At 43.0% G+C, this 23962-nt stretch overlaps 1 protein-coding gene across 4 annotated transcripts in view; it reads left to right on the plus strand.

Annotated features, from left to right (window-relative positions):
* LOC310689509 (uncharacterized protein) overlaps window positions 1-23962 on the plus strand; it is a 209398-nt gene that overhangs the window by 146425 nt on the left and 39011 nt on the right. The window contains exons 2-3 of one of the 4 annotated variants that reach the window (XM_083467302.1): window positions 4074-4151; window positions 19832-19875. The exons of 2 other annotated variants lie outside the window; for them this stretch is intronic. The gene's annotated coding sequence lies outside the window, so the exon portion shown is untranslated. The remainder of the gene's footprint in view (window positions 1-4073; window positions 4152-19831; window positions 19876-23962) is intronic. One more of the 4 variants, XM_083467303.1, reaches the window with a different exon arrangement.

Raw genomic sequence — 23962 nt, forward strand, 5'->3', positions numbered from 1 at the left:
ACTCAAATGGTCCGTCTACCCATTCTGTGGCCACGTTATCTCACTTTCTCCACATCTCTCAGTTCGCCTCTTGGAAACAGAAGCTACACTAAAGCGGGCACCAGCCAATGTCTCATAATGAAAGGTTATTAATATTAAATGTTTCTGTTCCTGAGAGCTTTATTCTAAACATAAAGGGACATTGAATTATTTTTCTTTCAGTGTTGGTACTGGTGGCAAAAGATATTGCTACTGCTTTGCAGAATGGTGGATGCATAAGCAGCACTTCATAACAAACTTTCCTCATGCTTTCAGTAAAGATTTTTCCCCCTGTCCACAGAATGCTCCATCACTTCCTTTTAACTAGACTTCCAGGATTTGACAGCTGAAATGTTGAATGGGTACATCACAAAAACCTAGCCTTAGTCTCCTGTGTATAATTAGTAAACCTCTCCAGTGAGGATGGTCTTCTGAGCTGGCTGTGAAATATTAATTGATCATTTTGTGTGGGGGAGACAAGGGATTATAGAAGTTAAACCACAAATTATTTGGAAAAAGTTTCATCCCCCCCCCCAAATGGAGCTAATGAAACACCCAAGATTAACATGAGCAAGATTTCACCACCACTACTGCAGGATACAATTGATATGTCCTTGACTGTCAGAGGTTCCCTTGTTTGTGACCAGGATACCTGAAGGATCACTGCTTCATATATGTGCCTGCCCATGCAGTAAGATCCTAAATTAGACAGTCTTCTCTGGGTTCTCTAGCTGTCTGTCAAATAGCTACTGGGCTAAGTTCAAGGTACTGCCAGCCTTCGTCAACAGTACTAAACTGAAAGGGATGCGGGTGGCGCTGTGGGTTAAACCACACAGCTTAGGACTTGCCGATCAGAAGGCTGGCAGTTCGAATCCCCGCGACGGGGTGAGCTCCCATTGCTCGGTCCCTGCTCCTGCCAACCTAGCAGTTCGAAAGCATGTCAAAGTGCGAGTAGATAAATAGGTACCACTCCGGTGGGAAGGTAAACGGCGTTTCCGTGCGCTGCTCTGGTTCGCCAGAAGCGGTTTAGTCATGCTGGCCACATGACCCGGAAGCTGTACGCCGGCTCCCTCTGCCAATAAAGCGAGATGAGCGCCGCAACCCCAGAGTCGGCCACGACTGGACCTAATGTTCAGGGGTCCCTTTACCTTTAAAAAAGTATAGAAAAAAATTATAAAAAAACCCCCAGTACTAAACTGAATGGGGAATTATCTGACTTGGATTAAGGCAACTGCCTATGTTCCTGTGCTTATATTCTGTTTACTTCCATGTTTATTTAGAAGTAAGTTCTCTCACTTATGCTGGAAATTATTTTAAGCTAAATACTTTAGGGTCTTAGCTTTAAACAGGTTTTATTCTGATTGGTGGAGAATCAAACTTCATGAACTTGAAATTGTAATTTATTCTGAAAATAGAATTTGTTTTTCCGTCTTACTTAAGGAGATTATTGCTTTGTTTTGCAAAGCAGATGCTAGAATTTCATTTCTGTTAAGTCTACAAAGCAACAGAATCTCTAGTTTACAGCTGACATGGGGTATCACGCATGCACACAAATCTTTTAAAGGTGTCTGCTGTTCAGAATATCAAGGTTAGATTTAATACTCCGGTATCTGTTCTTTTCAGCTCTCTGCACTTCCTCTTCTGAATCTTCAATAGGCCAAATAATCACCTTCAAGTCTTAATAAACCTTCAAAAGCCTCCAAGGACTTCCATATATCTTTCCAAAAAGAATAAATAAATGCATTCAGCATGTAAATTATGTGTTGCCCAGTTTATATTTAAGTTTTAAGCTTACAAAAAGGTTACAGTCTGTTTAAATCTAATGGAGTTGGGTTCAACTGCTCGCTTTTAAAAGATCGATAATGACCTACAATATTACATATCCAGGGAACAGGCCATCTAGCCAGCTGGTATTGGAGCCCTTGATTATTTTAATGACTGAAATCTTCAAACTTCTTTCTTTGTAAGGGATCACATTGTGGAATATTCCTTTTTCAGAACTGGGTATGTTAGATCTGCAAAATCTAAGCTCCACTACAAAACATTTTCCCTGGCTATGCATGTAGTGAGAAGGAGAGGGAGAGAGAATATATATCCCCACTCTGTCAACACCCCCTGGTGTGGACACAAACAGAAACAAATCTGACACTAATGAATAAGTTGATGTGAACAGTTTGGGGAGAAATAATTGTGAAATGCACCAGGAAAACCCCAACAACTTCACTATATTCTGAGACAGAAATGTGAGCACACCTAAAGTTAATGACTGAATAGGCATTCCTACCCCAGGCACCCCCAAATTCGGCCCTCCAGATGTTTTGGAACTACAATTTCCATCATCCCTAGCTAACAGGACCAGTGGTCAGGGATGATGGGAATTGTAGTTCCAAAACATCTGGAGGGCCAAGTTTGGGGATGCCTGGCTTACCCATTCACTTAAATGGAGTCCTGCTCCCCATACACAAGGTCATGTTTCACTTTGTGGAGAATTTCCCCCTCGCTTGGAGCAAATGGGGAGATTCTGACAGGTGCACAATGAAGTGGAACCATGCATACATTTTGGGGGGACACATATGCCCCCCATATGTATGTATGCATGTGCTATTCACCCCAGCTTTATAATAAATAGCTCCTAAAACATAATTGGCAGATGCAAAAATTCAAAATAAGATTTGCAAGATCCAGGAGGATGCAATCAATAAATTCAATCAGCTAAGATCTTGCAGCTGTCTGCCACAACATTTTACCAAAAGTGATGAATAGTTTACAAAAGTGGGAGGGAAATAAAAATAATCTGAATTCTGTAACAGAAAACCAGAAGCTTTTCATCTGCTCTCTATATAATGATGAAAAACAATTCACCATAAAATAGTTAGCTTAGAACCCTAGTTTTAACATGCATAAGCAATATAACACCTGGGACCAGATATTTGACATGACAGCACAGTTATGCAAGGTGTGTGGCTAAGGCATAAAGCAGTGTTGAAGGCTTATGAGTTCAGCGACACAGCATAAACACATCATGAAGAATTATGAGCTGAGCTATTCAGGATGCCAAATGTATGTGCTGGATCTTTACTGCTAGACCAGACAGGATGGGACCATAATGGCTCTAGTTCTAGAACCAGTGGAGACTGATGCATCAGGTCTACTGGAGCTTAGCCCTGCCAAGGAGAATTCCAAATAGAAAGGTAGAAGTTTCCTCTGAAAACTCAAAGCCACCCTCTTTTCTGTGCACCAAACATTCATATCCTTCCATTTGAACTTAGAGAGACTCCTTGAGGCCTTTTGGTCAATCTCCTGTTCTCTGGTAAATCAGTTTGTTTGTTTGTTTTTTGCGGAGTTCAGTCAGCCTAATTGTCTAAAGCAGTCGTATGTCACCTATGGTAGCTGTCCGTGGTACCCGTGTTTCCCCCTTCTTCATTTCCAGTTTAATTCTTTAGTGGCAGTTATACTGGGCGGACACATCATGGAAAAACCAGTCATGCATTTGCTGTCAAAGGTTGGGATCTCAGGGCCGAACTAGATGTGGCCTTAATTGCATAAATGCAATTAATTTGCAGATTTTTTTAATGCTATATGAATAGCAGCTGTGGGGAAGCCTAGAGAGGCCTCAGGACCATGGGAAACAGAAATGCAGGTTTAACGTTCTCTCCGTATCACAGTTCCAAGAAAAACAACACCACACCACTCTGAAGCTGCATCAAAGCAAGCTTCGCTTGAAATGCAAATAGCAGCTTTAGAGGGGCAATTTTTGTTGGGGCCATGACAGGAAAAGAGTTAAATTCCCCCACTTCTAAGATTCCAAGGCTTCTCCAGCTTCTCTGTAATTACAGTTTACATATCAACCAATTAATTTCCTTCATGCAAATTGATATTGCATTTTGTTTGACCCTCATATAGCCTGCTGTACTATGTTGAAGAAATAGGTTGAGTAGGTGAACATTTAACTGCTTATCAATTCAAATTAATTCAATTTAATTTGAATTTGATAATTTTTTTCAATTTGAACATTTAACAGCTTACTAACACTGTGATATAATTCCACATTGCAGTTTACTTCATATACAGCACGTAAGTGGCGTGAAACCTACATTATCCTCGGTGCTGTTAAGATAACAAAGGCAATCCAGGTAAATGCGTTTTCGACTGAGCAGCCTTATCTGTCCTGATTGTGCTGGGGTTTCTGCTAAGTGTGACTGTGAACGATAATTGCTATCATGTGTTACCTGAGATTACAGGGTTGCTTTCCAACTAATGACACTGGAAGAACCAGGCCGTTGTTAATATTTAATCAAACTCCTGGCTTAACAATTGGATAAATGAGGTGTGTAATTACATAATTATAAAGAGACACATTCGAGATAAGAACTCTGCTGTTCTTAACACTGAAGGTGAAAACTGGACTAGCGAGCCCTTCTCATATCACTAAAAAAACCATCATGTGGTCAGGATTTCTCTTATTGTGACGATCCAAGGACCTGGGTTTGCATGCTATAAAGAATGCTGTTTCATTTAAAAAAAAAAAACAAACTCTGGAAAAGGGTGTGGGGGGGATCAGACCAGGTGTTTTGTTGATGTAGCATGTTGCGATCCTTGTTGACTGGGGACATTTCAATATCTAGTTGGAAATGTGTTTTTCTCCAATATTCATGCTTTATGTTATCAGTGCAGTGAAAGTTCATCTGTACTCCTTTGGTTTTCCAGCTGCAGATACTCAGGCTAATGAAGGACTGCATTTTCCTGCCTGTATGTTTAAATTAAACATATGCCATTATAGATAGATAGATGATAGATACTGTAGAGATAGATAGATAGATAGATAGATAGATAGATAGATAGATAGATAGATGATAGATATTGTCAGGAACAGTGTTGGTTGCTGGGTTAGGGGAAGGTAATACAGGAGTCAGAGATACTATCTGTAATAACATCATTATTTCGTTCTTTAGCCATCTAGGCACTGCATTCCTTTGCAAATTGCTGGGTCCTGGAAAGATCAGGACATGGCATTGCTTAATGTTCTACCATGCGTGGAGAACATCGCATTAAATAGAACCAACTTAGCAAGTTGAGCATCAAAATTATTGGCCCTGGGGAATCTCCGTTCAGTGGTGTGAACCTTAAATCATTTGTTTGAATAGAAGTTGAAGTACAGTCTCATAGCTCAGAAGTAAGCGGTGGCCCAATATTAGGGTAAGAAAAAGCAATCTAGTAAATAAGGAGGGCCAGTGGCTTAGTGGTAGAGTGCATGCTTTGGATGAAGAAGGGTCTTCCAGGTTCAGTCACCAGCTTTCCCAGTGAAAGAGCCAGTGAATGGAAAGAAACTTGCCTGAGATCCAGGAAAGTTGCTTCCAGTCAGAGGAGACAACGCTAGACCAGATGGGCAAACAAAATTCATATATTATAAAAGCAATAAAGCAATACTGCCTTTGATTGCTAAGAAGTAACTTGGATGTTAATCAAAAAGGTTGAATGCTAATAAGCAACAAAGGAAGTGGAACTGCCATTTCTGCTATAGTTGAAGCCCACCAATACCCTCAGTGGGGTAATTCTTGCATATTCATTTAAATTTTTATCCTGGCATTCTCTTGTGATGGGATTTGAGTTGGTTCCTATCCAGGTTGTGGGATGTATAGCAAGAGCATTCACGTCCAACATTTCCTGCTTGCTTGGATGGGCACACAGAGGAAGGTGGCTCCAAACAGGGAGGACTTCCTGTCATACCTGTTGAGAGCCACCTCCCCCTGAGTGTGACCAGGTAGATGGGCGTGACCCTAGCTGACCCAAGTAAAAGGGCTGGCCACACAGCCGTCTTCCTATTTTTAGATCTCTCTTTTTGGACTTCTCTTTTGGACTTCTCTGGCTGTTATCCAGCACATGGCTCATCAATAACAAAGGATGTAAGCCCATGTTGTAAGTTTAAGGCTTAGCTCAGACTTCTCTTCTCTGCACTTTAATCTACAAATGTACCTGTAACTACAGGGACGTGGGTGGCACTGTGGGTTAAACCACAGAGCCTAGGGCTTGCTGATCAGAAGGTTGGCGGTTCAAATCCCTGTGATGGGGTGAACTCCTGTTGTTCTGCCAACCTGCTCCTGCCAACCTAGCAGTTTGAAAGCACATCAAAGTGCAAGTAGATAAATAGGTACTGCTCCGGTGGGAAGGTAAACAGCATTTCCGTGCGCTGCTCTGGTTCGCCAGAAGCGGTTTAGTCATGCTGGCCACATGACCCGGAAGCTGTATGCCAGCTCCCTCAGCCAATAAAATGAGATGAGCGCCACAACCCCAGAGTTGTCTGTGACTGGACCTAATGGTCAGGGGTCCCTTTACATTTACCTGTAACTACAACTAAAGCCTGCCTTTAGTTGCTACTGAATGTGAGTAAACTGTGTTATTATTTAAAGAGGAAAATAAAGGGGAAATTACCAGGAAGAATCCAGTCTGCACAAAGGGCTTCCTGGATTGCTTAATTAACAGACCGAAACCAGTCATCAACAGCTTCAGTATTTGCTGCAAGGAATGTGCTCTGCTGTGTATGCTTACTAGTGTGAGTGAGGAGGGATCATATCTAATTACCAGTAATATATCCTCTCCTACCTTCCTAAACATTCCTACACAGGCACTGAGCCAGACCCAGACTCCCATAAGCTAAGCTTCAGCAAAGTTAAATTTTGAATGGTTAGTTGGTGTCCATCTGTCTTGGGAGACAATGGAGCGCACCTTTGGGGTGAGGTCAGTCTGTTGGAAGGTTGCAGTGCCTGCTGTGGCTGTAGAGACCAATGCAGGAGAGACATGTTTTCTTGCAGCTGGGACAGATGAAGGTGTCCAGTTGTGCTGTTGCACATGCACCATGGTGTTTCTTCTGTCTATGCTCCTCCCAGGAGTCATTCCTCCTCTGGTCACTGCTTTGGATACATGACGTGGCTGCTTGTCTCCAGACACTATGGTTGTCTGCAAGAGAATCCCACGTGGAAGAGTTGATGTTGCCAGCATTCATGTCACACCTGCAGATATCTTTGTAACATAGAGTTAGTCTGCCAATTGGCCAGATCCCCGTAGAGCATGTCATTGGGGAAGGTCATATAAAACACATCCATTCAAACAACAACAGCAACAACATCCATACAACTAGCAGATTGGGGAGCAAAATTTAGCATAGTCCACCTTTTTGTCTATGGGAGCATTCATAAATATGACTCACCACCCCTGGCATCTGTTGAAGTGCAGCATGGAGGAATTCTACTACCTCTGTAGCACTTTGTTCAGATATATGATGGAGAACATTCAAAAACTGCGTTCCCCACCAACAATCTGAAGTGATACAATCCATTTTGCTGTTTCATTTTCCTAGTTCTGGCCTTATTTGATGATTTATTTATTTAATCACTCTTTTTTACAATCAGTTTTTCTAAAGGGGCTGACAAGGCAGAGGAGAGGGGATTCAGATTAAGAAGGCAGCATAAAAACAATAGAAAACCACCTGATGATATAAGCGGGCATAGTTAGCAGTAGCCATAGAAACTTTATTTGCCTCAGCTGATGGATATGTGGGCTTTTGGCCCCCACCGGGACTGGGTCAATAATCTTTCTGCTTGAGGGACTAGGCTAGAGGTCCCCAACCTTTTTGAGCCCAGGAGCACATCTAAGAAACTGTCACTACAAAATACCCATTGCTCAGAATTTTCCCATCCAAACACAAACAACAGGCAGAACACCTACATACACCCCTCCTAAAAACACAGGCCAAAGGAGAAAAAACAACAACAAAATGGGAGGGCAGATGGCCTTGGCAGACAAAAAGCAAGTGTGGAATGTCTGAGGGCACCATGGTACCCTCACTTGAGGACCCCCAAACAAGGATTTAAGCATTATTTTAGTGCTTCTCAGAGATGTGGATGTGATGGTAACATCAGCCATGTGGGTTGGGCGTCCTTTGTGCATTTTGGTGTCTGTTACTCCAATTTTATTTCTTTTGTTCTGAAAACAAAAAAGGAAGGGGGGGCTTGTGTCTGAATTGCACAAGTTGGATCCCTTTCCCCTATCCTTCTTTGGTAGGCGTCTGTTCTGTACTTCTGCCTCACCTGACCACAGAATATTTATGGCATGAGTGCATAAAATATGCTTTTAATTTAAAAGTGCTGTTTCCCCCACTGAAGATGTAACAGTGTGTGTTCCAACAGGTCAGAGTCCACATGCTGCTTCATCAATCCCCATCCAGGGTTGCACATTATTTGTAGCAATTTAGTCAGCGGAGGTCAATTAGAACTTATGCTATATAGAAAACCTTGCATAATTTATACCACCCGTGAGAAACAGACTGCTTTCTTGTGGAAAAATGCACAAATGTGGAAGATGCAAAGCTTCCTGCAGTGTTTCAGGCTGAAGCTGAATCCTGGCTAAGCAAAGGTGCTTTGGATTAATGGGCCTCTGAATCAGGGAGGCAGCCTGAATGCAGTTGCAGCCCCCCTGAAGAACAAGATCTTAATCTGGGGGGACTCCTAGGTTTTCCCATATCACTGGAGGCTCAAGTTGCTCCAGTAGCACAGAAAGCCCATTTCCAGATCTTGCTAGTTGTGGCTAGGGATAGCTAGGCACCAGTGGCGTAGCGTGGGTTGTCAGCACCCGGGGCAAGGCAAGTAATTTGCGCCCCCTAACCCGTGGATTTTAGCACCCGAGTGCGAGCGCGCCCCCCCCATGTTGCACCCGGTGCGGCCGGCACCCTTGGCACCCCCCATGCTACGCCACTGTTCCAACGTTCAGCTTCACTGGATGCCCACGAGTTACATTGTACAGAGAGAGGGATAAAAACTTTCCTCTCTGTCCACTCTCTCCTTGCCATGCCTTAGTTTTGCAGGCTTCTCTCCTGTCGCCTCTTGCTTGCCTTTTCTCTAAACTAAAAACAAACCCAATGCTGCCGCCTTTCCTCAAGGCACCGGCTCCATCCCCTTGCTTAGATTCCCTCTACCAAAGCTGAAAGCAGCCTGAAGTTCCTCCTGATCGTGAATGGGAAACAGCTGGCGAAGCCGGCGGCCTGCCAGGGAAGGGATCTCTTCCTAACCTGCTCCACGGAGCCCGTTCCTTGCAAGCGCTCCGTGTCCCTCGGATGGCGAGCGCCTTTGGAAACGCGGAGCAGGCGCTTGCCGGCGAGCAGCCCCCCCCACCCCTTCCCAAGCTAATCCTTTTAAAACCGAAAGCCCCTTAACCCGCTGGCGAGAGGCTTAGCCGGGCCTCGCCCGCCCACCGGCTTCCTCTCAGAGGTTTTTGGGGAGCGCAGGGCGCGGCGAGGCCCGGCGGCGCGGCGGGGTGCGGAGGCTGCCCGTGCCGGCCAGGCGTCGGTGGCGGCGTCAGCGCTGCTGCAGCGGCTGCTCCTCCTGCGAGCAGTGAGTGGAGCGCAGCCGCAGCGGCGACGGGGGGCGCGCGCGCGCTAGGGCGCAAGGCTGGCGGTGGCGGCAGGGAGCCCGGCGGAGGAAGGAACTTGTCCCTTCCCTCTGGACTCGCGCCCCCCCAGACGTTGCGCCCGGTGCGGCCGGCACCCTTGGCACCCCCCACGCTACGCCACTGCTAGGCACACTGATCCATACTCTGGTTTAGACTACTTCATTGGGCTCTAGGTAGGGCCACCCTTGAAGACAGTTTGGAGATTTCAGCTGGTGGAAAATGGAGTTGCTTTTGCTCAATCTGACAGCGAGAGACCCTATATCACCAGTATGCAAAGATCTGTATCAACTCTGAGCCTGAGTCATGGTTTTGGTTCTGACTTATGAAGCCCTGAACATCTTAAGGGCTCATTACCTGAAGGAGTGCCTCTCCCCATACCATCTTGCCTGTGATGTGAGACCTTCCAACGCTTCATCACTGAGTGAAACGCAGGGGCCTGTGACTCACTAAAAGGCATTTTCAGCAATAGCCCCCCTATTATGGAATGCACTCCCTCCCCACCAGAGGTCCAGGTGCATAGTTTTGGGCACTAGCTAAAGACTTGTCTTTTTCAGCAGGGCTTTGAATGCTGAGCTCTGGCCTTTATAGTAATATGTTCCCAAATAGATGAAGTTTATTTACTGTGTTGAATTGCTTGATTTTGTTTTGTTTTTACTTATTTTTTCATTGCTGTAAACTGCCCTTGGGCCTTTTGACAAAGGGGGCAGGATATAAGTTTAAAAAAGAAAAGAAAACAAAAATATAGCACAAAGATGACCAAAAAAAAGACGATAAAATAATTTGATTTAGTCCAAAGGAACAGTAAAGGATTTACAGCATGCTAGAACATTGAGAGACACAGATTAAAATCCCTTTTTACTCTCCAAGCCTGCTGGGTGGTCTATCGCTCAGCCTAACCTTCCTCTTACAGGTGGTGCCAGGCAAGGATCTTAAAGCACTTTGGGTCGTTTGGAATGTACTTTAGAAATTATTCATAATAATTTTTAAATGCACCCTAGCCATCCATGCTTAGTATGCTCTTTGCTTGCCATGTTCATTGTAAATACAGGTGATTAGAGTGTCTGCTGAGAATAAATAAGTTGTCGGTTTTGCTTAAAGAAAAATAGGTGCTTTCCTGGAGATGTCCTGGCTGAGGTTTGGAATATGAAATTGACCTGAGTGATGAAGACAAATGAACTTACCGTAGGTGCCCCTCACTCACTAAACCAGGGGTGGGGAACCTCTGGCTCAGGGCTCACATGCGACCCCCAGGCCTTTCTGTTTGCCCCTTAGGTCTTCGTCCTGTCTTTTGACACTTGAGATGTATGTTTGTAGGGCATGGTTGCAAGTTGTTTTATACTGTTTCTTGTATTGTGTTCTAGTTGTTGGGACTTTAGGATGAAGGACGTAATAAATTCTTCCTCCAGTTGCTCCTGTGGTGGCCATTGCTGGACTAGACCATGCATCCATTCACTAAGATGGTTGGGCAATTGCTCCTTCAGACATTGCATTTTGAATGCATTCCCATTAAATGTTTAATACGTGCATTCAACTAACACATGTTTCCAGTCACAAAAGGTGTGTGGTCCAGAAAGCTCTGATTGGCTATGGCTTCCTGTTTTGTGTAGGAGCATGTAATGTATGCAACGCCCCTAAGTGGTTTAGGATTGCAATCTTCTAATCTCCCTCTCTGTGTTCCTTCCCAAGTGCAGACCTGTGCTTGCCTCACTTGGCAGCACAGAGGCAAATGTTTGCCAGACATCTGTTGCACATTCAACTGCAGTCGGATTTCTAATCTACAAGTTAGTTCTTCCAGGTCCCTTTTGTCATAAATTATATACCTCATCCCCTCTTCAATTTAGTAAGTCCTCAAAGAAGGATCACATCTGAATAAACTTCACTTCAAAGCTAATGATTTAGCCCTGCTTATTAAAATGTAGATCTGTTAAGAGGATGTTCCTAATCAGGTGGAGTAATGAAGGAGTCTTTTATAGGCTTGATGGCATTGAAGTCTGGATTTTTGCAATGTTCCATTTTCTGGTCAACAAAAATGACAGGCAATTAAAGCCAAAGAACTTGTATGCCTGAAGAGTGAGCGAAAATGAGAGATGAACCGGTGTCTGGCCAGAGATTAAAATGAAAAGCAGGACTTTATTTAACTATAAACTGACAGGTGAAACAGCCCAGGAGGAAGCGCTAGGAGTGATTTGGGGACACAGTTCTTGAATTGCAAATTTTAATTTCCCTCCGTGCTAGAATGGGAATGGGAGTTACGCAATAGTCCCTTAATATCCCTCCCAGCTGTGGAGAACAATCACATCTGGCAGAGAACATCGCAGTGGAATTATATTACGGCTGCACGGTTACTAAATGCTAAACTGCAAATATATGTTCAACTAACTTAACTGGAGAAGAGGAATAGATCTAATGTGTCATGTGGAAATGAACTAGCTGGAGAGGAGAATGAGGGAGGAAAAGAGTCAATTACTGAGATAAAAGAGAGAGAACTTTTACAATTTTCTTGCCTTAAGAGCCTCAACTTACTTGAAGCGAACAGAGTTAAAGTTAATATCCATGGATTGCTGCTGCATCATTAGATATGGGGAAGGACTGTAGCTCAATGGCGGAGTGCTTGCTTTGCATGCAGAAGGTACAAACTTCAATCACCCATGCCTCTACACAGGGCTGGTCAAAGACTCCTTGTCTGAAACCTTGGAGAGCCAGTTGATAAGTGATGCTGTTTCCAACAGTAGTCAACCAAAGCCTCTGCTAAGCCAGTAAGCCAGGCGAGAAGATAACAGCACTCTCCCATTATTTATACCCCACATTTAATATTTATTGAGGTTGAATCCTGACAAGACAGAAGTACTGTTTTGGGGGGATAGGGGGTGGGCTGGTGTGGAGGACTCCCTGGTCCTGAATGGGGTAACTGTGCCCCTGAAGGACCAGGTGTGCAGCCTGGGAGTCATTTTGGACTCACACCTGTCCATGGAGGCACAGGTCAATTCTGTGTCCAGGGCAGCTGTCTACCAACTCCATCTGGTACGCAGGCTGAGACCTTAACTGCCCGTGGATTGTCTTGCCAGAGTGGTGCATGCTCTGGTTATCTCCTGCTTGGACTACTGCAATGAGCTCTACGTGGGGCTACCTTTGAAGGTGACCCGGAAACCACAACTAATCCAGAATGTGGCAGCTAGACTGGTGACTGGGAGCAGCTGCCGAGACCACATAACACCGGTCTTGAAAGGCCTACATTGGCTCCCAGTATGTTTCCGGGCACAATTCAAAGTGTTGGTGCTGACCTTTAAAGCCCTAAATGGCCTCTGCCCAGTATTCCTGAAGGAGCGTCTCCACCCCCATCGTTCAACCCGGACACTGAGGTCCAGCGCCGAGGGCCTTCTGGCGGTTCCCTCACTGTGAGAAGTGAGGTTACAGGGAACCAGGCAGAGGGCCTTCTCAGCACTGGTGCCCGCCTTGTGGAATGCCCTCCCATCAGATGTCAAAGAATTAAACAACTACCTCGTGTTCAGAAGACATCTGAAGACAGCCCTGTTTAGGGAAGTTTTTAATGACTGATGTTTTAATGTATTTTTAATATTTTGTTGGAAGCCGCTCAGAGTGGCTGGGGAAACCCAGCCAGATGGCTGGAGTATAAATAATAAATCATCATCATCATCATCATCATCATCATTATCTATATATATATACTACTCTTGAGCATGGGGTTTCATTAAGCTATCATGGCTCACTAGCATGAAGAGACGAAGTCTCAATGACTGGCTGTCATCCAGTTTAACATCCATTTCAGCCAGTGGCTTTCACAGCTTGTGGCAGCAAATTTCATGTTAGTAACCTGGGAAGTTCTGGAGGCCCATGGCTTTTTTTCAGAAGACATACTATATGTTTGGAACAAAGCATTACAGTCAGTAAATGGTTGTGGCATACTGCCCTGGTTTCTTCTCATTTTGAGAGCGAGACCTAGTGTTAGTCAGTTGACAGTAGTGAGTAATAGGCCACAGCTGGGAGATTTCAAGACAGTTGTGCTAGCCAGTTTGAAGGTAACCATTTTTAAAGCTGGAAAATAAGACTCTTGGGGAGCACGCCAAGAGAAGGCTGGTCATGTGAGCTTGGCGAGGCCCTGGGAACACTCATGAAGAACCAGAAGTTGGACAAAACTTTCCTCAGTCGGTCTTCTAGGGATGGATGTTAAGAAATAGGTTGATGAATTGTCTTGAAATGACTGAAGTAATCGTTCTAGCTGTGACTCCAGTTTGACAAAAACTCTGCTACCTTCAAACTCTTCCTTTTTAAAAAATAATATACTAATGATTATTTGAAAAGTGTCAAAAGAAGGCCACACACAGGATGCATAAACAACAACAGCTTTAATACAAAACAGTTTATGGAGAGAACACTATGCAGCAGGTTGCTGCTTGCAACAGAGGCCACATCTGCACTATACATTTAAAGCAGTATTATATCATGGCTTCCCCCAAAGGATCATGGGAGCTGTAGTTTCTCAAGGGTGCTGAGAATTATTAGGACACCTTTATTCTCCTCACAGAGCTACAATTTCTAGAGGGGCTGAAGAATCAACCCCTCTTTCCAGGTGAATGGAGAAGAAAGTGTTTGTGTTTTTGTTTTAAAAAGCTCAACAATTTTGGGGTGCCCTGGTTTTTACTTTTCGATACATCCCCATTGCTGGTGCCTCCCACATCTATTTTCAAATGCACAAACTGCAGGGTTACACAGAATCAATCTGCAATGAGTTTTTATTTTTGGAATGAAGCCAGTCTCTCAAGAAGTACATCTCAGGGACAAGCAATATGCAGAGATGAAGACTGTGTGTGCAATATGTAGAAAATGCAAGTGGCCAAAGTCCATTGGTTCTGGAATAAAATATGTAAAGCGGGTCTGTTACTACTCACTTCCTTGGCACAGACAAAGTTTGTGTACAGAAAGTGAAGGAAGAGGGAAAGGTGTACAGTGGCAAGGGACTTCCAGGGCTCATCGGCATTAAATTCCATTGCCAGTTATGTGATTCAAAAAAGACTGTAAGCAACATATGGACAGTTACATAAAATGCAAAGCCTACTGAGAAAAGAGAGGCTGCAGTTCTGACAATGGCCTTTTCTAAACTGCATATTCTGAAACAAAGCTGCTATTTCATGGTATTTCAGACTGAGGAGTTAATCGTGCCAGAGTTCAGGCAGCCAGAAATCTGTCAGACTCAATCCCAGTGCAACCCAACATTCTTTCCAATCCCCTTACTTTGTATTGTTCCGGAATTTTCCAGCAAAGCACAAGTCAACTAGCTGGGTCTTAAAACGGAGCAGTTCATCTTAACTGCAGCTGACATTTGCATTCTGAAGAGGAATCCTGCTTTCACGCTCTGTTATCCTCCATTTGGTTGAAAGGGCCTGCACTGTGCTCTTCCAAAATAAATTCTGAAAGTTACCGAATCAAGTGCAATAAATGTAAAATGAACATATGGAAACACTTAAGGTATATTGACATGAGGAGAAAAGCGTTGAGTCGTTTCTCTGGGTTCAGCTTCAGATGGCCGCGTGGTGAGAGGAGGATACACTTTTATCAGCTTTAGACTGGTGGTCCCCTTTAGAATTGTGAACTGTTGTAACGTTTCTTATCAATCAATCCAGAAAACATTTCCTTCTGACTTGGGGGTGGGTGGGGGTGGGGCTTGGTGGGATGGTAGGAAAATCACTTCTGATTCCTTTAAAAGCAGCAACAGTGGAACAATCTCATTTTGACAGACCCTTGTCATTCAGACAACTCAGCAATTTCACTCTGAGATACTCGGCAATTTCACTCTGAGATCTGCGATACCTCAGATCAGGCATGAGTAGCTGGTGACAAGACAGATCCTGGAGCTCCAATGGGTCTTTTATTGATCGCCAACCCAGCGGAGGTGTGGATAAAAAGAATATTAGGGCACTGTTCTGAAACTGCTGGGAACTATGGGCGGTGTGTGTGCTCTTGTGCTTGGGTCCTGCTCGTGGGTTTCCCACAGGCATCTGGGTGACCAATGTGAGAACAGGAAGCTGGACTAGATGGGTCACTGGCCTGATCCAGCAGGCTCTTCTTGTGTTCTTATTTAAAGCAGGGCTTGTGACCCTCTGACCCGTCAGAGGTTTTTGTACTACATCACTGACAACTGACCATACTCACTGGGGCTAATGGAGTTGAAGTTCAACAACACCTGCAGGACTGCAGGTTCACCAGCCCTAATTTAAAAGAAAAATGTACTTCTATTCCTAGAATTTAAGCATTTTCCCGGCTGAGGATCCTGCAAGAATGAATCTTAAATTTGGAGTCGTTTTATTTCACGCATCTTCTGTATCTCAGCAATTTCAAACTCCCTGCTTTCTTTTAGCACAAAATTGTAAGAAGTGCTTTAAGAAACCCACTGTGTTCTCCTTTTTTTCCAGAGGAAATACTTTGGGGAGACTAATGTTGCTTATTTGATTGTACCTCCATGCATCTTAAAAATGAATTTTGATGTGTTTTCTGTGTTAGACCTTTGTTACAACAACAACAACAACCCTCAGAAAAGGCTGCGGGTAATTAAGTTCCAGTCTACAAATTCAACCTCTAGGTGGGACCAGATCAGTTTGTATCAGAATCCACAAATGCTGGATTCCACAAGTGTCCATAGTCTGGGATTTATAGAATCATAGAGTTGGAAGGTTCAGCACTAAACTGCAATAGTTTGCACACTGGATCTCCAAAACACAACACCTAATTGGAACGCATGGCTATCTGTGTGACAGCTGTTTCTTAGCGGGGTTCAGAAGGGGCTCCTGGCTGTTGTGTCTTATGATCCTTATCCCAATGGTTTTTCTACGTCAAAACTGTGCAGGAGGGAAACAGAAACCTGGTGGGATACAGAGCAGGTTGAGCTATGCTGAAAGCTCAGTAAAAACCCTTGTTTGAAGCGATTAATTTGGTGACCTCTGGCCATAAGCAGACCTCCAATTTGCAAAGCAGAGGACTGAATGGAGGGGTGGGATGGAAGCAATCTATTCATGAGAGAATGGTTGAATAGAAAACGTTTTGCTCTCGTCTCTCCACCCATCCTGCTTGCTTGTAGAATAAACAGGATTATTACTTGCATTCGTATCTGAAATCAAGCATTTGCTTCTGGTCCAATAAAAATAGACGTAGGTCTTAGCACTGTCCCATCTCCACCCCTCCTCTGCTGCTACTTTATCTATTAGAAAGGTACTTGACAAAGCATTGTAAAGATAATACTGAAATCAGACAGTGGCATTTCCTTATGGGTTCTGGTCTCAGAAGTTGCAATATGCTTGTGATGTGAAATAGATAGGAGGATGCTCAGGGGTTGCAGCATCCTCTGCTTGAATTGCCCTATAAAAATCTCTTTGCAAATGATAATCTACCATCTATAGTTATAAGCCTTTAAGCTGCTTATTCTGTTTTTGTGGGTTGGTGTTGTTTTCTTTAGCCTAAATATGCAACCAACTGGCAACAAATTCGCACCAAGGAGTCGTGTAATAAAATCTCAAATTAACTCCACAGGAATAAATCTTAAAAGGCCACAGAGGATCCTGACATTTGTTTCAGATAGTAAAACCATAAAGCTTGTTCGCTTGCAAACCAACTGTCTTGTTTTCAGCAAAGCCTTTGGCGTCTTTAAACTGGCAACATAAGAAATGGCTTCAAAACTATGTTTGGCTATTGATGAAAATGATGAGAGTGACATTTTCACATTTTGCTTTCATTGTTGCATTATTATAGTTCATAACTCTTATGTATTTATATATGGCATTTCTGTGCCACCCCATAACATAAAGTTCTCTGGATGGCTTACAATAAATAAGTTTTTTTAAAAAAAGAAAAGAAATGCAAACTAAGGCATAAAACCAGTTAAGAGAAAAGGGACGTGGGTGGCACTGTGGGTTAGGTGGTTTGAATCCCCGCGATGGGGTGAGCTCCCATTGCTCGGTCCCTGCTCCTGCCAACCTAGCAGTCTGAAAGCACATCAAAGTGCAAGTAGATAAATAGGTACCACTCCAGTGGGAAGGTAAACAGTGTTTCCGTGCGCTGCTCTGGTTCGCCAGAAGCGGCTTAGTCATGCTGGCCACATGACCCGGAAGCTGTATGCCGGCTCCCTCAGCCAATAAAGCGAGATAAGCGCCGCAACCCCAGAGTCGGCCACGACTGGACCTAATGGTCAGGGGTCCCTTTACCTTTAATTAAGAAAAAGGGGGGTGACATGAATGCAACAAGTGGCCCAGATTTCCTAAGTTGTTCACAAGCCTGGGTGAACACAGAAGTCTTCACCTGGCATTGTAAAGCCTACACAGATGGCACTAGGCGAGATTCCCTTACTTCACAACTTAGGTGCCACTACTGAAAAGGCGAGGGGATCCAGAGCAGGATCTCGAAAGGGACTCTTAAGGTTGGAGTAATGGGGGGAGTCAGTCTTTCAGGTAGTCTGGCCAAAGCTATTCAAGGTTTAAGGTTTAAAATCAGTCCTTTAACCCAGAAATGGACTGGAGTCACTTGATGACCCGTTGATTGAGTGTGCATACTGATTGGTTTGCACAAGGTTTGTAAGGAGGTTTTATAATGCTGGATAGTTGCTTCTAGCTTGTGTTGGACGGAGGACAGAGAGAAATGTGTGAGCAAATTTGTTGCTCCAGATACTTCCTTTTTCTGACACTACCCAGTACTGCCGTGTGGTTCCTGCAGAAGGTGGAGAAAGATTCCCCACCCCTGTTATAAATACATAAGATGCACAAACCAAGAGGTAAGGAGCAGCAATAGATATTGTCATTTCAACAACATTATAAAAGTAAATCATAATTGGTGAGACATGCCAGTAGATGTACCATTCAGATCTCATACCTGGCAAAGAGAGCATTGGATTTAATGTGTCTTCTTCCCAGTTAAGGGAGCACACCACTGTAACCTTAATATTTTGTCATTTTGTAAACATTAGGAGAGAAATAAGATTTGAACTCATGTAGATATAAACATGTCTATCTTGGGTTATTGATCGTAAAACTTCCTCTTCTAGTTAATCTGAAATTAGTGTGGGATAAACATATAGCTTTATAAATGGAAGGACTGTTTTTATAGGCTTATATTTATATAGTGGAGCTGAAATTCACCTGGACACAGTCCAGCTAGAGCCAAACCCTTTTTTACGCTCCATTGAATTCAGCAGGAGGCATTTAGTGCATGCTTAATTTTCCATTAAAATCAAAAAGATTTACTGTGCAACTTTACCCAGAAGTAAGCCCATTTAATGTGCTTGCTCTCAGGTAAATGTGCCTAGGCTTGCAGCTGTTAAGTGTGCTTAGCTTTGCTGGGTCATGCTTATTATTAATTTTTTTAAAACCCAGTGCATGATTTGTGAAAGTAGCAAATGGAGACTAAAGAGATGGAGCCCTGGTGTCACATGACACACCACCATCCACATATGGCAAGTGCAGATTAAAGCTGAGACAGACAGCTACAAGTGGGAATTAAGTGCAGTGCTAACACAGACTCTGTAACAGGTTCTTAGCAGCAGGAAAGACTTATGTCAAACCTCTAATGGACAAGGATGTTAATGGAAACAAAACACTGTAACAATGTTGATTTATTGGGTCAGGCACATCAAGACTTTAATAAGCGAATCTTTGACACAATCCCGTATAATGGCTGTCTGGGCCTCTTCCAATGTATCATGTCACTCTGGTTTGGCCTGCTTTCACAGTTATTGTGGCTGCGATCCAGTGCTTGATGCTTGGTTTTCAAAACAAAGATGTGGGGTGTATGTGTGTGTGTGTGCGCGCGCCTGCTAGTGTTCATTTCTTGATGTTGAACTCGGTGATCTGGTGGACTGGCTGCTGAATTTACAATTCAAGTTTCCCAGCAATGTGTGGGGCTTTAGCAGCAGAGTTGTCTTCCAAAATACTCCTGTGGGAAAGCAGTGCTTTGAAAGGATTCAGGAGTAGTAGTAGTAGTAGTAGTAATTGTGCCCCACCCATATGACTGGGTTGCCCCAGCCTACTACTCTGTAAATACATGCATACAAGTCATAAATGAAAAGTAAAAAACTGTTGCCTCCGTAGGTGATGTTCTTACATAAACCAAAAACCCTTTAAAAGCCTATTGTTTGATATCATGGTGGGAGGGACATATTGGTGATCACCAGGCCCCTCATAAATAACAGCATAGTTTTCTAGTATCCTATTTAATGAAATTGATTTTTTTTAGCTTTCTTGGAAGCAAAGTCCTCAATCAAATCACTGTAATCCAAACTTCTCCCAATTTTATGTTCATCTGAAATCAGTGCTAATCCTACTAAGCCTTCTTGCAACATAGAAGACGGGTTTTTTTTTTGTTTTTTGCTCATCAGGTTCAGCTTTGAAAATGACCCCTCCCCAGATGCAACAGTTACAGGTACAGTGGGAATAATGTCATGTACTACACATAAATTGGGGGTAAATATCTTGAATATTACACTTACGAATAAACTGAAGGGCTAGCAAAGCTCTGCATTTTCCTTGAGGTTGATAAGCTAAACAAGAAACAAAAAAAGATTGATCTCGCTTTCTTTTGTTGCAGTTTCATTTTTATGACAACCCACCCCCCCCCCAGTTCCTTGTAGAACTAAATTTCTCTAAAAATTGCCCTAAAAAGAGAACTGCAACAAAAGTACAGTGGTACCTCAGGTTACATACGCTTCAGGTTACAGACTCCGCTAACCCAGAAATTCGTTCCGGAGGAATTTCGTTTCGAAATTCATAACCTCGGGTTAAGAACTTTGCTTCAGGATGAGAAGAGAAATCATGTGGTGGGGGTGTGGCAGCAGTGGGAGGCCCCATTAGCTAAAGTGGTGCTTCAGGTTAAGAACAGTTTCAGGTTAAGAACGGACCTCTGGAACGAATTAAGTATGTAACCAGAGGGACCACTGTAAGGGTAAATGTATCATAATACATTAATTATTATCAGTCTGCAAGTGAGGCAGTGGATGTGCTGGACCGTTGTCTTGCCTTGGTAATGCGTGGGATGAGAGCCAACAAACTGAAGCTCAGTCCAGATACGACTGAGGCACTGTTAGTTGGCAGTTCCCATTGCTTGGGAAAAGCAATGACAAACCTAGACAGCATATTAAAAAGCAGAGACATCACCTTGCCAACAAAGGTCTGTATAGTTAAAGCTATGGTTTTCCCGGTAGTGATGTATGGAAGTGAGAGCTGGGCCATAAAGAAGGCTGATTGCTGAAGAATTGATGCTTTTGAATTATGGTGCTGGAGGAGACTCTTGAGAGTCCCATGGACTGCAAGCAGATCAGACCTATCCATTCTGAAGGAAATCAGCCCTGAGTGCTCACTGGAAGGACAGATCCTGAAGCTGAGGCTCCAATCCTTTGGCCACCTCATGAGAAGAGAAGACTCCCTGGAAAAGACCCTGATGTTGGGAAAGATTGAGGGCATGAGGAGAAGGGGACGACAGAGGATAAGATGGTTGAACAGAGTTTGACCAAACTGCGGGAGGCAGTGGAAGACAGGAGTGCCTGGTGTGCTCTGGTCCATGGGGCCATGAAGAGTCAGACACAACTAAACGACTAAATAACAACAACCCTTTAAAATGTGTGGGGGGGTGTTATTGGTTTTGGGGGGGTTGCTCTTGTTTTTATTGTGTCTTTCGCGTTATTATCTTGTATATTTATGTTGTGAAGTGCCCTGAGATCTATGGATGAAGAGCAATATAATAAATAAAATAAAATAAATAATAATAATAATAATAATAATAATAATCAGCAGCAGCAACTCTGTTGAATCAGTATCTCCCTCAAGCTGCTAAGACATATAGCTGGAGCCTTTTTCAAGGTCATCATCTCCCATAGTATCCAAAGACTGAACATCAAATATGAATCCATACTTCTCATTAAACTGCACCATTTGATTAAATCTGTCATCTAGGTGAGCAATTGTTTCATCCACTATAACATTGGAGAACTTTATGCTTTTTGGATCAAGAATGGGGTCATTTCACCTTTCTTACATGCTGCACTGGGAATGCCGCCTCAATGGAATCATCAAATGTTGCAGCAATTTTTTTCAGAAGCTTCTACTGCCTTTTGAAACCCATGGTCTCAATACTCAGTTCATATAATCATGAATACCTTTCAACAGTGTCAATGCAACATCTTGCTACGTATCTCAATTTTGCATCACCTTGCTTACTCACTTGTGACAGGATGCCATACCAGATAACTGTACTAAGAAGACATGTGAAAGATTGAAGCTCAGACAAAAGACCGTTGGCTTCAGCGCAAGTTACACTGTCAAGGGCAGGGGCTTTCAATAATTTAATAATGGCTTTATAAATTTGAGAAGCCTTGAAGCAAACGACTTCTACACCAGTAATGCAACTCTCCCAATGAGTTTCAGGTGGCATTTTCAAAGCACATCTTAGAAATGATGTCAGTATTTTCCATCTTTTGTGGAAGATGCAGAGAGACGATAAATTCTGTGTAAATTTTAAAAAAGAAGAGAGTTGAAGCTATAGTGCCTCACCTAGAACTAGGTTTGAGCTGTTACATCCAAGGGGAATGTAAATAGTGTTAGGGTTGAGACATAACATTCTCCTTTGTATTCTAATATATTTTTTCTTTCATATTGGCACCATTATCATATCCTTGACCTCTGCAGTTACCTAAGTTTCTCAAGAAGTGGCTCTGTCAACCCAACTCCACTAGGGAATTTGCATTTATGTATTCTATGAATCTTCTGATGCAGGTTCACTCTCTCCAACATTAGCAACTCTTAAAAATGTGATTTGTTCCTGATGACATATACCTGGTATACAATCAAGGATGATAGAAGAGTATTTTGTTACTTTAAGTTTCAGATGTTCTTCAGTATATGATTTGAGATCAGTTCAATTAATTTGCTTTGTATGTTTTTTTCTTAGAGGGCAGGCATTTCCTTACATTTGGTTATATCTGGCCATAACACCCACTTGTCCTAAAAAGAATTACTGTTCTGGCATTACCGAGGTCATTTTTAAAAAATGACCACCAGTTCCTTGTCGAACTAAATTTCTCTCGGCTAAGAACTGGAAGCAGGCAATGAAGTATTTTTTTCTCCAGTAGTCAGTTTGCAGCTACAACTGAAATTGCTGTAATGCATCAATAGGTGTTTTTGAAATCAACCTTCTTTTCAGTTCATACCACTTCTTCATGCAACACGTATGACCATCTGAAACCTCATGATTTTTAAGATGATAATTTAAGTGCTTACAGATAAGTAATCCACCAGCAAATAGCTGCCTCATCTTCTGACTAAACAGTTTATAGTAGAAGGAATAAACAGCATCACTAATCTTTGAATATACGGACACGTTCAATCCTTTGTCCATTCCTTAGAACTTTGAATCCTGCCGTTGTTCACTGGATACTTGTCATTGTGAAAATAGTTGTCTCTTCATGAACTAGCTTGAATCAAGCAACCTCTGTCCATGTTACGGTGTCTGCAGTTAACAAGGTCCTGACAGAATTATTGTCATGTGTGCCACCATGGGACTGTTGGTATGGGGGGGGGGGAACAGGCATGATCCCACTCTTCACAGTAGTTTTCCCTAGTTCCCGCATCTGAACAGGGGTAATGAAGCTCACTGGTTATCCATGGATCAGGTCCTGTCTCTTCATCTAATCTGCCTTCTGTGCTTGCTAGGATCAGTAAACTGGGATAACCTTGTGTACAAGGCTCTGATTTCCCTGGGAGAAGGATGTGATTAAAATGCGACAGAAGAGACAGGTAACCAAAAAAACAGAAATGAGATGCCTGGAAGTCATAGAAGGCTCCAGAACTGAAATCCATAGTCTCCCAGCTCTATCTCCTGAGCTGCTGTACTAAATATTTCTCACACTCCTATATACTTAGAAATAGAGAGGTTTTTTCCAGTTAACTCGCCAGAAATGTCTCCTCTAGAGAATACGTAAGAATCTACGCCAGTGCATCTTAGCAATTGAAGCAAATGGAATTCCTTTTGATCAGTGATGTTTATGGAACACTTTCAGCACAGGGACACACCCTCAGGAACTACTTGCATGGGCAAAGCAGCACACTTCCTAAGCCAATCATTGTGCTATTTCATTTGTACTGCTACAGACTGGTTTATTTTTCTTCTTCTTCTGAATCTCTCCATGTTAACGCAACGAGGAATTTGAGCTGAAATCGCTACCATCTGCATAAAGAGAGTAGCGAACATGGTTATAACAAATGTCTGATTTGGACAGCAAAGTACAGGGCGGCTAATGGTAACCTTTCTGTCATCAACATGAAAGATTAAAGGCTATAATGTACAAAAAATGTATTAGACGGTTTATCATTATTTTTAATGATGTTTCCAAAGCTACAGTGGGCAAGATCTCTAGAAAGGAGGAAAAATGCCTCTAATTTTATTTGCATTCTTGGGAGTCTGCCCAGTCATGATTGTTACCTTTAAAATACCAGCTTTTTCCATACTCTCAGCCTAG

This window comes from Podarcis liolepis, assembly GCF_965112155.1.
Source record: "Podarcis liolepis genome assembly, chromosome: 12".
In the NCBI taxonomy this organism is placed as follows: domain Eukaryota; kingdom Metazoa; phylum Chordata; class Lepidosauria; order Squamata; family Lacertidae; genus Podarcis; species Podarcis liolepis.